Below are 13,909 nucleotides of genomic sequence, written 5' to 3' on the forward strand. Positions count from 1 at the left end.
AGTTAAAAGCAACTAACATAAATAGACTTTTAATGCATATATATTAATGAACTTAAAACTATATGAAAAGGAACAAGAGAAGAATAAACATACGGAAGGAATGGGATGAAGGAAGAACACATAACTACAAACAGGTCATGGTCAAGGTCCCAGCTTTCATCTGAAGTATCATTAGTAAGCATTTCTTAAAGATTTATAAGTAAACAAGAAAGCTAGTAAATAATAAATAAGTAAATACAAGCCATGCATAGACAAATACTGAAAATGTGTAACAAGCCATGGGTGACAATTAATCCACTTCCACAAAACACAAGTTGACTAGGAAAAATAAAAAAAATGTGTCATGAGAAACACATATCACAATCAGCTTAAACAGACAAAGGACTGCAGTATTTCTTCTTACGCTATTGGGAGGTGTCTATCATATAAAGGACAGGACAAAGTTATGATCTGATAATTGACCAAACAATATAACTGGGAAATGTGGTTCCTCTTGTGCACTATTCCTGAGTAGTTTCTGTTATGCTTACCAGTGCTGGTATTTATTCTGATGTAGGTTTAGCTAAAATTATATCTAGCGGTATGGACAACTGAAGTCCTTTGTTTCGTTAAAATAATTTTGAGGACTGATGGGATTTAACAATATAAATAAAGAGAAACAAGCATTTCGGTGACAATAGAAAAGTTTATGACGATGACTCTGACAAGAGCTATCATTCAGAAAACCAAAATCATATTTTAAATGTTTTTTTATAAATTTATAAATGGTTTTCATTAAATTATGTTTTTACATTGAATTAATGATAATTTTGGGGGGGTCAATCTTTAAGGATTCACCTATAGACAAAGTGAACAAGCATTTCACTTTTGCTTCATTCCTGAGCATCTTACCCAAAGAACTGACAGCTAAATTACTTGTCAAGAATAGGCAAGATATTTTGTACATGCTACTTTTCTGGTTACTATTTTTACTTTCTGCTCCCCATCTATTTGGTGTAGGTCGCAGTGGTCAGTGAAATGTCCAAAACATCAGAAGAAGACAAGCAAACTGGACTGATAATCCAAACAGTATTTTGCATATGTAATATCTGCATAATACAATTTAAAATTTTCTAGTTTTCTATGCTGTTTATCCCACTAAAAATTCTGTAAGCGTTCAGGACAGTTATTTCCATCTTATAAACAGAAAACTGAGGCAGCCTACCATCTGCCAAAGTCAGACAAGCACTTAGTGCAAGATCTGGGTAGCACTTGGTTCTCTGCACATCTTAGCGAGTTTCACTATGTCTTCAGCTTTCTTTTAATCACTGGGGTGGGTTTTACATAGTTCAAGCTAATCATCAGTATTCTTTTACAACTTCATGGGTTACTATCTGAAAACTATGCAACTTTCAAGATCAGAAATTACTCAGCAGTGTTCACATTCTTATACACTTTTGCAGAAGGTTGTTTTCTACAGGACTTCTAACAAAGAATGACTATGTGCACCTACTTTTAATTTGGAAAATGAAAATAAGACAGTGACAGCTGCTTTAATGAGTAGTATTGTCAACAGCAGGATAAAATCTATTCTCCTGACAAATGCCCACAATAATAGGACTAGTCAGCTTTTCTTTTCTTTTCTTTTCTTTTCTTTTCTTTTCTTTTCTTTTTCTTTTCTTTTCTTTTCTTTTTTCTTTTCCCATAAACTGTGTGTAAATTTTAACTCTTGGGGTTAGCTAATATGAAATGGTTTTGAATTTCAGTTTTCTGTGCTTCTTACTGTTATTTACACAAAATCACTTCTGAATTGCAGAAAAGTTGAACTCTACTGAGTACCCTACCAATAGTGTATGTATAGAGAGAGGAATCATCTTCGGTGATTTGAAAACATTTTATTTAAAGAAAATTCTATCAGGAAAGCTACAGAAATCAAGGAGCTACAAAAAAGCATCTTATTCTGAATACATTTCAAGAAATAAGCTGCTGTTCAATAACTGGTGACTGACAACATCACATAATACCTCTTTGAGGACTAAATGAAGATTCATTTTGAAACCAAATCAGATGGTGTAGTTTAGCCTCTTCTATGCAGATCCCATTAACTCAACAGTTGCCAAATTTCATTTTCACAACGTTATATGTATTTTGGGGAAAAAGGAAGAGGTGCTAAAAATAGAAGCAACATGGGAATTTTAAGCAAGAGGAAATATAGAGTAAGAGTTTACAAAAGAAAAAACTGAAAATCTAAAAACATGCGTTAAGGGGTAATGAGAGAAGTCAGACTTGATGTAATAAGCAAAATATCACCTTGTCACAGGGGATTTGGGAGAGAATTCTCTGCTACTGATAGAATGTTTCACCTTCTTATAGGAATCAGGTGGTTAGACCTAGTGCAGGTGCCTCTTCCAAAGATAAGCAGCATTTACACAGTGAGAAAAAAGAACATTTCACAGGGTCTGTGACGAGATTTCTGTTGAAAGTCCTCTTTGTTTAGAAATTATTGGTTACATGTCTGTTTGTTGTTTTTGTCTGTTAAAAAACTGGGAGAACTAGCCCTTGACATTTTGACAGTAGGTAAATCCATAGATAGATGGACAGCTAGATAAACAAATCAAAGTACATTCTAAAGAGAGCTTGATTTTTAGGAAATAATTATAGTAGGATACTGATGACATTTTTTTTCTGTTATCCTAGAATTATGACTGAAAATGAAATTTTAGCTAAAAGTGAAATCACTAGCCTACATTCTAAAGAAATGTGCAAGAACTCAAACAGAACCAAGTGCCATACAGAGTTTACAGAGTTTACTGAGATACAGCTAGCCCTATGACCACTAAACAGCAATGCACCAACATTTCTCAGAGTTTCTTCAAAGGTCTTGTGAGGAATGCAAATTTCACAATGAGAAAGATTCTCTTTTCATTCTAGGAAGAAAAACAGAGGAACTTTCTCCGACATGAGGCTAAGTGAGAAGGGGTAACAATATATCAATCATGAAGGTTATGCGTGCTTGTAGAAAGGAGAGACTAACCCTTCATCTTCCAGAATCTCTGCTTAAGGAACAGACTTGTTTCTTAGCCCAAATAAGCAGACCTCATAATGACAAACATGGAAATCAATTCAAAATGAGGGCTTAAAAAGATATAGTTGTTTGTATGTTTGTGTGTGTGCATGTGTGTGTGCGTGGTTGTGCGTGTGTGTGTGTGTAAGTTGAACTGGTGACCTGGATGTAAAGCCATGATTAAGAAACAATGAGCTCGGGGTGCCTGGGTGGCTCAGTTGGTTAAGCGTCCAACTCTTGATTTCAGATCAGGTCATGATCTTGAAGTTTGTGGGATCAAGCCCCACATCAGGCTCTGTGCTGACAGTGCTGAGCCTTCTTGGGATTCTCTCTCTTCTTCTTTCTCTGCCCATTCCCCCACCCCCTCTCTCTCTAAAAATAAATGAAAAAAAAAACCCTTCAAAGAAAGAAACAATGATCTATTTTCTCCCTAGGAATACTGCCAGGATGATAAATATCTATTGTCAATAAATACTAACTTTGGACAATTGTTATTTTATGTGTATACCATACTTGCTATGCAACACATCTGATTTGAGAGAAAGATCTTAAAGCTGTTATTAATTTTCAGAGTACACAGTAATCTATCTTCTAACAAAATCTTCTAACAAAAAGTTATCACATTTGACCACAGAATGATAATATTTTCACACATTCCTGGTAATATCCATTTTTCATTCAGTAAACAAGTAAATAAATTGTTGCACTTACAGCGATGACATTGTTTAGAAGTTACATTAGAACAGCAAGTGGATTTGTCTACAGAGTCTCCAGCAATCTGTGACCATTCAAAAACATTTATCCTCTTTGAACCAAGCACCACAAAAATATAAATTCTTCTTTCCTTCCCATACTGCTTCATGCCAAGAACCCGCAGATGAGTCTGAGTAATTGTACACTTGTTTCCAACTCTCATTTAATCTTCCTGTATTGATATATTAATAATGTTGATTTTATTATAATGAATCCAAGACATCAAACAAATGTGCTGTTGTTTCTGGTTTCAAAGCTAGCACACTAGAGATGAATAACTTCTTTCATCTATTTAAAAATTTTTATTAATTACTTGCCTCTGAAATATTATGGTTTTTAAGAAATTTTGGGGGGCACCTGGGTGGCTCAGTCAGTTGAGTGTCCGACTTCAGCACAGGTCATGATCTCACGGTTTGTGAGTTTGAGCCCCGCACTGGGCTCTGTGCTGACAGCTTGGAGGGAGCCTGGAGCCTGCTTCCAATTCTGTGTCTCCTCTTTCTGCCCCTGCCCCACTTGTTCTCTCCTTCTCTCTCTCTCTCTCTCTCTCTCTCTCTCTCTCTCTCTCTCTCTCTCTCAAATAAATAAATGTTAAAAAAAGTTAGAAATATATTTTTGTTATCTGAATGACTAAAACATATTTCTTACATATATTTGGTCTTAATCCATAGTTCTTGGCTCACAGATCCCAAATACCCTTGGAATTTCCTGAGTGGTGAGAGCAATGGGAGCATCTTTTGTTAGAGTATTTGGTCTCTTGTCCTTAGTTCCTAAAACTGTTCCACAGCCATAAAGATGAAATAACTGAGTTGCTATTCACAATAAGACTCTTTCCCACCACATCTGGGTTTATGTTAATGAGATAACTTTAGGAAAGCACCTACAGATAAGGGCTGGCTTCCAGGAGAACCAACTATGTATAAAGAGCTGGAATCTTCAGTCCCACTCCCTGATTTCTGGGATGGGGAGAGGGGCTATGGTTGAATCAATTACCAATGACCAATGAGTTAATCAACCATACCTATGTTATGAAGCTCCATAAAGGCCTAAAATGATGGGGTCTGGAGAGCTTCCCTGTTGGTGAACATGTAGAGATTTAAGGGAGAACGGTATGCTCAGAGAGAGTACAGAAGGTCCTTGCACTTTCCCCATACCTGCCCTATGCATGTCTTCCATCTGGCTGTTCCTGAGTTATATATTCTTTTATAATAAACCAGTTATCTAGTAATTAAAATGTTTCTCTGGGTTCTTTCAGCTACTCTAGCAAATTAACCAAACCCAAGGCAGGAGTCCTGGGAATCTCTGATTTATAGCCAGACGGTCAAAGTGCAAGTAACAACCAGGACGTTTGACTGACATCTGAAGCCCAAAGAGCAGCTCATGGGAACCTCCAATCTATAGCCAGGTGATCGTACAGAAGTACCAGTAACAACCTGGGGTTGCAATTATCATTTAAAGTAGGATGTAGACTTACAGGACTGACATCTTAACCTGTGGAATCCAGCACCGGCTCCAGTTAGAGAGTGTCAGAATTGAGTTAAATTGTAGGACACACAGCTGGTGTTGAATTGCTTGCTTGGTTGTAGGGGAAACTTCACCTACTTCCACACATTAGAATAGGGTACCTCCTTAATGTTCAAGCTCAGTTATTCAGACAATATAAGCATTAATCAGACAGAGATCATGCCCTCAACAAGCTTACAGTATGAGTGATCATAATATTTATGTACAAAACTGTGATTCAGGACAGAAAATGAAAAAGTGACAGAAGGGATCAGAGAACATGTCTGGTACTTCAAAGGAAGTACCTTTATGGCTGGTTGGATTCATTCATTAATTTCAATAATGGTTAGCTTTTAAGTGATTTTTCACCAATGCAGGTAATTTAAAATATGGTCAATATCAGACCACATTATCTGGGCTTATTTTTAATAAGCATTGAATACAATTCCTTCTATAAGAGGTGTTATAAAAAACATATGGGAACTTTAAAAAATGTCCTGAACCCCATCCAAAACCCTACTGAATTATGTCAGTAATAACACAAGTATTATTTCCATGATATTAGATTTATGCAATATATAAAGTCTCTTTTAGTTTATTATTCAAGGTGAGTCAGCTATATCCTACAAAACTCAAACTGAAAACTTGAATAATACTTACTTTACATGAATCTAGACAATTGTGTTTCACTTTCTTATTTCTCCAAAACTGCAGACATTTAACCATTTGTATTTTACACACTTAAAGCAAATTTTGAAAACACTATACATTTTCTAATATTTTATCACCAGCATCGTGATAATATAGTGATAGTTCTCACGAATGTGGCATCCTAACATTTGTTAATTCTACATTTTAAACTATCTATAAAACATGTAATATAATTACCTCAATATTTTCAGGTAAGACTTTTAATAGGAAGCCAAATATAGAGTACTTACAACTTATCCAATTATTTCCCCCTCTCAGAAATACTTCAACAGATATGTACAAGATTTTTACATTAAAATGTATCTGGAACTAGGATACATTAAAATAATCTAAAATAGATTTTAAGTATCTGTTTAAAATTGTATCTCAAACAGTAGCTCTCAAAATTTATGAAACAAACTCTCAAATATTTTTAAAATTCTATCTGGGAATATTTTCCTATCATATAGATAATTAATGATAATACTTAAATTACTGGTTCTTTTTGTTATTACCAATGCATATGGTATATCCAATGGAACTTATGACTTAAAAATTTTACATATAATCTGCAAGGCTTTGGAAAGAAGAAATCAACTGTCATTCAAAATAAAGATATAGATATGGATAACTGTGAAACATATGTTATAGAAATCTGCATAAAGGGTATTATATAAACTTAGTTTCCGTAAAATTCATTCCATATTGACCATAGTTGGATAGCTGTCCTACGAGTTTGAAACTATAGCTTATGGCCAGTGCTACATTATTTCAGAGGATCACAAACAAATCTTTCAGAAAGACATTTGATAATATTGCTATGGTAAATTTTGATTTACCACACTGTTTTGATTTTATCTATAAATCCTCCAAAGAGAATGGCCTAAGAACCCATATTAACCACATTTAGAATTAGACAACCCTAATTTCAAATCATGTATGCCCTATTGATTATCTTCATGGTTTTAAGCAATTTTACTTACTCCTCATGGCCCCAGTTTTCTATCTCCAAAATGGAATAAAACCACTATCCCTATTGTCATGGAATGGCATTTTGATGTTTAAATGCTATTTTATATCTATGTAGTTGAATAACTAGTCAAGTAGTCTTATAGTACATGTGATGAGGACAATGATAGTTCAATAGAACGGCAGAGAACATATCATTGCTTCAGATCCAATATTTCCAGGTTGCTTTTCAAAAGGGGAAACAAATGTGTACTCTCAGTAACAGTGTATACAAACATCCATTTCATTGTTCTTTCAAAATCACTGAGTGACATCATTTGTTAAAGCATTTGTTAACTTGCCAGTTGAAAAATTACTTAAAATTTTAATTTTAACCCTTCTGAAAATTAGTGACATGTCACATTTTTTCAAAGGTTTATTTGATACATGTATTTTGGGGTAAAGTGCTTCTTCATGTACTTGGTACATTTGCTAACTGTGATATAATTTTAGTATTTATATACTAAATGTATTAATAATCTGTGTCATTTTTCTTTCCTGAGTCAAAAAGTTTTGATTCAAATGAATGAATGAGTGCCTGTAAGGAATTTTTAGGATCACAAGCAGGTGGAACAAGTGGTATCCTTATTACCTACTTATTTTTTACACAACTTCTAACTTGCAGTTTTGAAAAAGTGAAGATAGAAAATGTATGTAAGGCACTTTAAAAGGTAGACATCTGACTTGCATTCTAATTATAAAATAAATACACTGACATATCCTCTTTAATTAAGTATAATAATCTCAATAATATGAAAAGCTTGAAGTTTGCATCAATTATTTTTTCCACAGGTCATTTTTGTTTCATAAATTCAGCAACCCTATAACTGTTCGCTGAGAATGAGATTTGACTAATCTTAAAATTTTAAATATCAATTATCTTAATACATAAATTCAGTTGAAAAACAAGCCACTTATTACCACTCATTGGCTTGGTGAAGGATTTTGGATAATTCATTGAATCTATTTGTGCTTCAATTTAACAGAGGACTTAAAATTTGACTTTATATTCTGTGAATAGGATATGCTCCAATTAAAACAATAGGATATTAAAATTCAAATTTAAAAATACAGATACTAGGCTACAATTACTAGTGTTAGAATTTTTTTCTTTTATGACTACTTTATAAGAACATTCTCTTTAAATTGATTATCTACTCTCTAAGAACTATCTGTTACCACTAATTTCTGATGTTTGCAAATCTGGGGAAGCTATAAAAATTACAGTATCATAGGCTATTGACCCTGAGAATAAATTACAAATACTAAGTAATAAGTCTGAATTACTGTTGTGAACCAATAGAAAAATATAAGTAATTCACAGTAACGCATTTTGTATATTATTTTTCTGTTAAAAATTCCCTTAAGAATCAGTTATAATACTCTTTTTGGGGTGCCCTTTCCAAAGATTAATTATCCAATAAGTTCCATTGGGAGAAAAGAACAAAAGGCCGAAGGAACACAGATGAAAACAGAACGATGGACCAGGATAACTGATAGAGTAAATGTAAATCTCTGACTTTTCTATCAACATCCAGACACCAGCATCCCCTACATGTACCTTCCTTTGCTAGATGTAAATCTCTTCATTTCCATGGAGTATTTGGAGGCAGTTACCCCTTCTTATCAATTCTAACTATATATGTTGCTAACCTGTTAACTTAGCTAATATTCCTACTATGAAATGCTAAGTAAAGGGCAAACAAAAGCTTTTATCATGAAACTGTTACTGGAACAAGATAGCTATAGAAAATCTTGACTTCTTTAGTCACATTTGTACTATTATGAAGGAATTCTCATCCTTATAATCTAGTGTTAGCAAATACATGTGCTCACAATGTCTTTCCCACTATGGTAGATACAAGTGAAAGAGTGCTTCATAAAGTGACCACAGGAAAACTTTACTTCAGGAATTCACCAACAAAGTATCTGTTTAAAATGTACTCTTAAGGGGTACCTGACTGGCACAGTGGGTTAAATGTATGATTCTTGATTTAGGCTCAGGTCATGATCTCACGTTTCATGAGATAGAGTCCCATGTCAGGCTCTTCATTGACAGCAGGGAGCCTGCTTGGGATACTCTCTCCTCCACACCCTGCCCCCCGCCGCCACCCCCCCCCCCCAGTGCATGCACTCCCTCTCTCAAAATGAATAAACAAACAAAAAAAAAAGATAAACTCTTAAGTTAGAAAAAAATGGCATTACTTAAATTATTATTAAATGCACTGTAACTAGCATTGCCACAGTAGCAAATGAAATATGAAATAAAGGTGCCCAATGCTTAGCAAAATTAAAATATTAAAAAACAAACATGTCAAGACTTGCATTAAAAGATGGAAAAATGTTGTTATATAGAGAAGGATTTCAGCCCAACAGTTTTTGGCATATACATATCCTATGTATTATTACAGTTTGGTATGAAAACTGAAAAACAACAACAACAACAACAACAAAAAAGAAACAACCAAAAAAAGATAAAGTTTTCTTATTCATTGCCATGACATCACCATTCACAGTTTATGAATCCATAGTTTATAAATCATGTAGAGGGGAGGCAGTCATCCAGGATTTTAATACTTAACAATCTGTCACTTTTTCTCTTGTGTAGAATTTCTTTTCATTGTATCATGTGCTAATATGTTCATATTTCTCCGGGATAACTAATCCTAGTCCATTTTTAAAACCAAAGGTGTATGTTCATTATTTAGGCATATTTCTTCCTAATCATTCCAGCTGGAGCTGGTCCATAATGTAATGGAATAAAGTTGCATAAAATGTGCCTGGCTCTCTTCCCACTGATTGGTCTTTGCTAGATTGAGATATTCTAGGCCCAGAGCAAATCCTAGAGTATTGGAGATGTCAAGGGGGGCTTTGTTCTTTATATGCAGATCCTACATATCTATTTTTCATTGTTGGAAAAGTCAATGAAAAATTATTATATATATATGGTCTAATACTCAAAGATAGTTTTGTGTCTATTTACACAGAATTAGAACCAATCAGATTAATGCCCTTCTACCTGTAGCCACAATATACATAAACTGTATTCCTCTCTATTCTTCTAGATCAAGAAAGTGTTTCACAAACTGTGAGCAGGTAATGAATCTATTTTAATGTGCATTGCTAGGATCTTCACCGTACAGTTGTACCACAGCTCCCCACCACTGTCAGCCTATGTTCCTATAGCTTCCAGCAACAATTAGGAGTGTAGACTGGCTACTCCAAAGATAATGAGAGGAATAAAAGCCACAATGGTAGCACCTACACTTATCCTTTGATGAGTTTTCCTACTTAACTAAATCAGGATATCCAGGAACTGCCTTCTGAGAAAAGACAGTTCTTGGGAACTGCAATTCCAGGCATGAGAATTTACAAATAGATTTTCTTTTTCAATCAGATCTAAATTAGCCCACGGAAAATTGTGCATTATCTGGTTTTGTGTTTTGGCATTTATCTTTGCCCAGATAACCACAGAGAAATACACACCTATATTCAACTTGAAGGTGAAAGAAATGTGAACTTTTCTTTCAGTTCAGTGGTAGACAGTGTTGGAAAATATACCAAAAGTAAAAGTGTTTAAAGTTTTTATTTATTTTATTTTAAGCTGCAAGTCTAGTCTACTGAAAAATCATTTGCAGATGGTCAGAAAACATGATAAAACACCCATGAAAACATGTACGATGACACATTAAGTCTGGGGATCATATCATTTTGAATTTAGGGCAAAAACCGTGTGGCATAAATTTCCCCATATCCTCCCAATGAATGATCTCCTTGACTATTCTACAAATTCTTTCAAAAGTTAAATTAATCCTGTGACTGAAGGACCATTTAAAGGCCAAAACCAGTAATAGAATTCTTCCCAATTTAGATTCTTTTGGATGTTATAATTGTGACTAGGAGTTTTCTCCATTGATTGAGGTAAAAAATTTAAAACTACAATAGAAGATAGATCAAAACTGGTAGTTAAGAATATATATTCATTTATCTATGTGGGCTAGAAAGTCTGAAATGGGACTTCCTTAAAAATCAAAATTCGACTCTTAGTACCAAGGTTGTATTATCCAAATACTAATTCCATTAAAGGAACCAGGACTTCTTGGAGAAATAGCTGATTTCTGGGCTAAAGGAGGATACATAAAGGATGAGCCTAGGACATGTACTGGCAAACATAGAAGTTGCCAGAATCAAGCAGAAAGGACTGCAACTCATTCCAGATGGGATAATTTTAGCATCAAAAGGAATCATGACTATAATTGATAAAACACATCAAATACTTAAAAATTAATATATTCAGAATGATATTAACAAAAGTTAGAACAAACTCGTTATAATTCAAGTTAGTTTGAACCAACTTATTATACTGAAAGTCACTAAATAAAGGAAATATACCACAATAATAATAATCTGGATAATGAGAGTTCTTCTTTATTAAAGATGCCAAATAAAATATAAAAAGTAACAGAATTAGAAAAATGCTGTTTTGTAACTCTAATGAAACAACAGATTTAAAGTAATAATCATCGGTGAATTTTATTAGATTAAATATTGATGGTGAATTTATAATGCAGAAATAAGAGTAACAACCTCTGGAACACTGATAAATTTTAGCCACTCCCAAAAGTGGGCTTTTTGATAGGATGCAAAATCAAAAAATCTGAACTTGAATAGGATCAATCCTCTGGCTATAACTACCAACTTCTAGGTAATGGGTGATGTAGAATAAGTTCCATGACACCATGAGAAATTACTCAGTCAAATCCAAAATATGGAACATTCTTAAGGACAAATGAATCACTTTGATTAAATCAATGACATTCACAAAAAAAAAAAAAAAAAAAAAAAAAAAAGGATGGATATAGTCCATTACAGTATAAAAAGAAATCACAAATATGTGTAATGTGTGAACACTGGCTCCAGATTTGAACAAGCTGATTCTACAAAGTTACTTTAGAGTTAAACAAGAAAACCTGAATTGGAACTCGGATATTGTGTATTATTAAGGATTTTGTTAGTGTAATAATGGTGTTAAATGGATTACTGCTTATTATGGTTGAATTGTGCCTCCCCTCCCCCACCAAATGATAAGCTAGAGTCCTAATCCCCAATCAATACCTCAGACTGATTTTATTTGGAGGCAGTCTTCACAAAGGTAATCAAGTTAACATGAAGTCATTAGGGTAGGCCCTAATCCAATAAGATGATGTCATAAAGGGAAAAACAGTGGACACACAGACTGATACACATAGAGAGAAGAAGATGTAAAAAGACACAGAGAGAAGATAACCATCAACAAGCCAGGAGAAAAGCAGGAACAGTTCCTTCCCTGATGCCTTCAGAGGGAACATAATCTGCTAACATCTTGATTTCAAACTTAAATTTCTGTTAAGTCACCAGTTTGTTGTACTTTGTTATGGCAGTCCTACTAAACTAATATACCACTTAAATTTCCTTATTATTTGGAAATACATTATGAAGTATTTACCTATGAAATGACATGATGTGTGAGATTTCCCTTAAAAATCTGACAAATGTGTGCTAAGAGAAGAAATGAAATAAGAGTAGAAAACCCTTAACTATTGAAGCTGAGTTATGGGTACATACAGTTAATTATGCTATATTGCTTTATTTGGTGTTATTTAAAAGGTCCATAAATGGGGCACCTGGGTGGCTCAGTTGGTTAAGCATCAGGTCATGATCTCACAGTTTGTGGGTTCCCACATCAGGGAACCTGTCCCACATCAGGCTCTGTGCTGACAGCTCAGAGCCTGGAGCCTGGTTTGGATTCTGTGTCTCCCTTTGTCTCTGCCACTCCCCCGCTCACACTGTTTCTCTGTCAAAAATAAACATTAAAAAAAATTTTTTTTAATAAAAGTAAAAGGTCCATAAGAAAGACTTAAAAAAGAGAACAGAAAAGCATAAAATTAGTGCTTAGGACATGAACATACTGCTAAAATTAAGGCTGCTTTCCTGAACTCCATTTGGATTCTTGTATATAGGATCAAAGCATGAAACCAAAGAATCTAGCCAGAAAAATGCCATTCATTAGTTCTATGATGACAATTTATATGCAAATCCATGCTTTTATAATGTTGATAAGCTGACTTTAGTAACTAACATTCTGAAAAAGTTTTTTAAAATACTATGAACAAATTTAGATATTTTATGAATCCATTACAAAATATTAAATATGAATGACACTTTTCTAAAAAATGTTATTTTATGAAGAACATTCCTGGATGCTTCAGAGAAACTAAAAACATAAGCCCTTTATAAAATATAGAAATTCAAGTTCAACCTCCAAAAAATACTAACAATTCTCCACTGTGGTTATGAGCTACAGTGAAAAGAGGCAGACTGTCCCCTCTTTATGTATGTGAAATATAAAGCTGTTTTAAAATTTTATTGAGAATTAAAATAGTAGAGAGGTGAGTTCCATGTTCAGAATTAGTTTCAGGAAAAACCAAAGGGTCAAAAATAAAAAAAAAAATTGCTTAGGTACCATTTTTTTAAAAAGCCACATTTAGGTAGCTTAATAAAAAGTCTTCTACAAAGAATAGGATTAGCAAAATTAATTGATTTATCACTTTCTTACTACACTACCCTCTGCTATCTCAACCCTATCACAGGTTCTTATCCGCCCCCCCCCCCATCTTTTTTTCCTTTTCTTTCTTTTTTTTTGTCCTTCCCTCTCTGGCTTGCCAATATCAATACATGTTTTCTGGGAAACGTCTGAGTAGTACTGATAATCGATGCCCTGTTTACCAACTTCTTTTTCATTATTTACCTGTGACTGTCTCTTAGAATGTGGTTAGTCTGTGTCCAGTTGTGAATACTTAGTTCTAGGTTGTTTCCAAATAGGGTTCTCATACTCTATAGGGCCTGGCACTAAAAACAGATGCACAAAATGTGTAA

General features: G+C 34.0%; 1 protein-coding gene across 1 annotated transcript in view; it reads right to left on the reverse strand.

The window, feature by feature from the left end:
- MDGA2 (MAM domain containing glycosylphosphatidylinositol anchor 2) overlaps positions 1 to 13,909 on the reverse strand; it is an 859,176-nt gene that overhangs the window by 681,086 nt on the left and 164,181 nt on the right. The window lies entirely within an intron of this gene.

The sequence above is a fragment of the Prionailurus viverrinus genome, chromosome B3, assembly GCF_022837055.1.
Source record: "Prionailurus viverrinus isolate Anna chromosome B3, UM_Priviv_1.0, whole genome shotgun sequence".
NCBI lineage: Eukaryota > Metazoa > Chordata > Mammalia > Carnivora > Felidae > Prionailurus > Prionailurus viverrinus.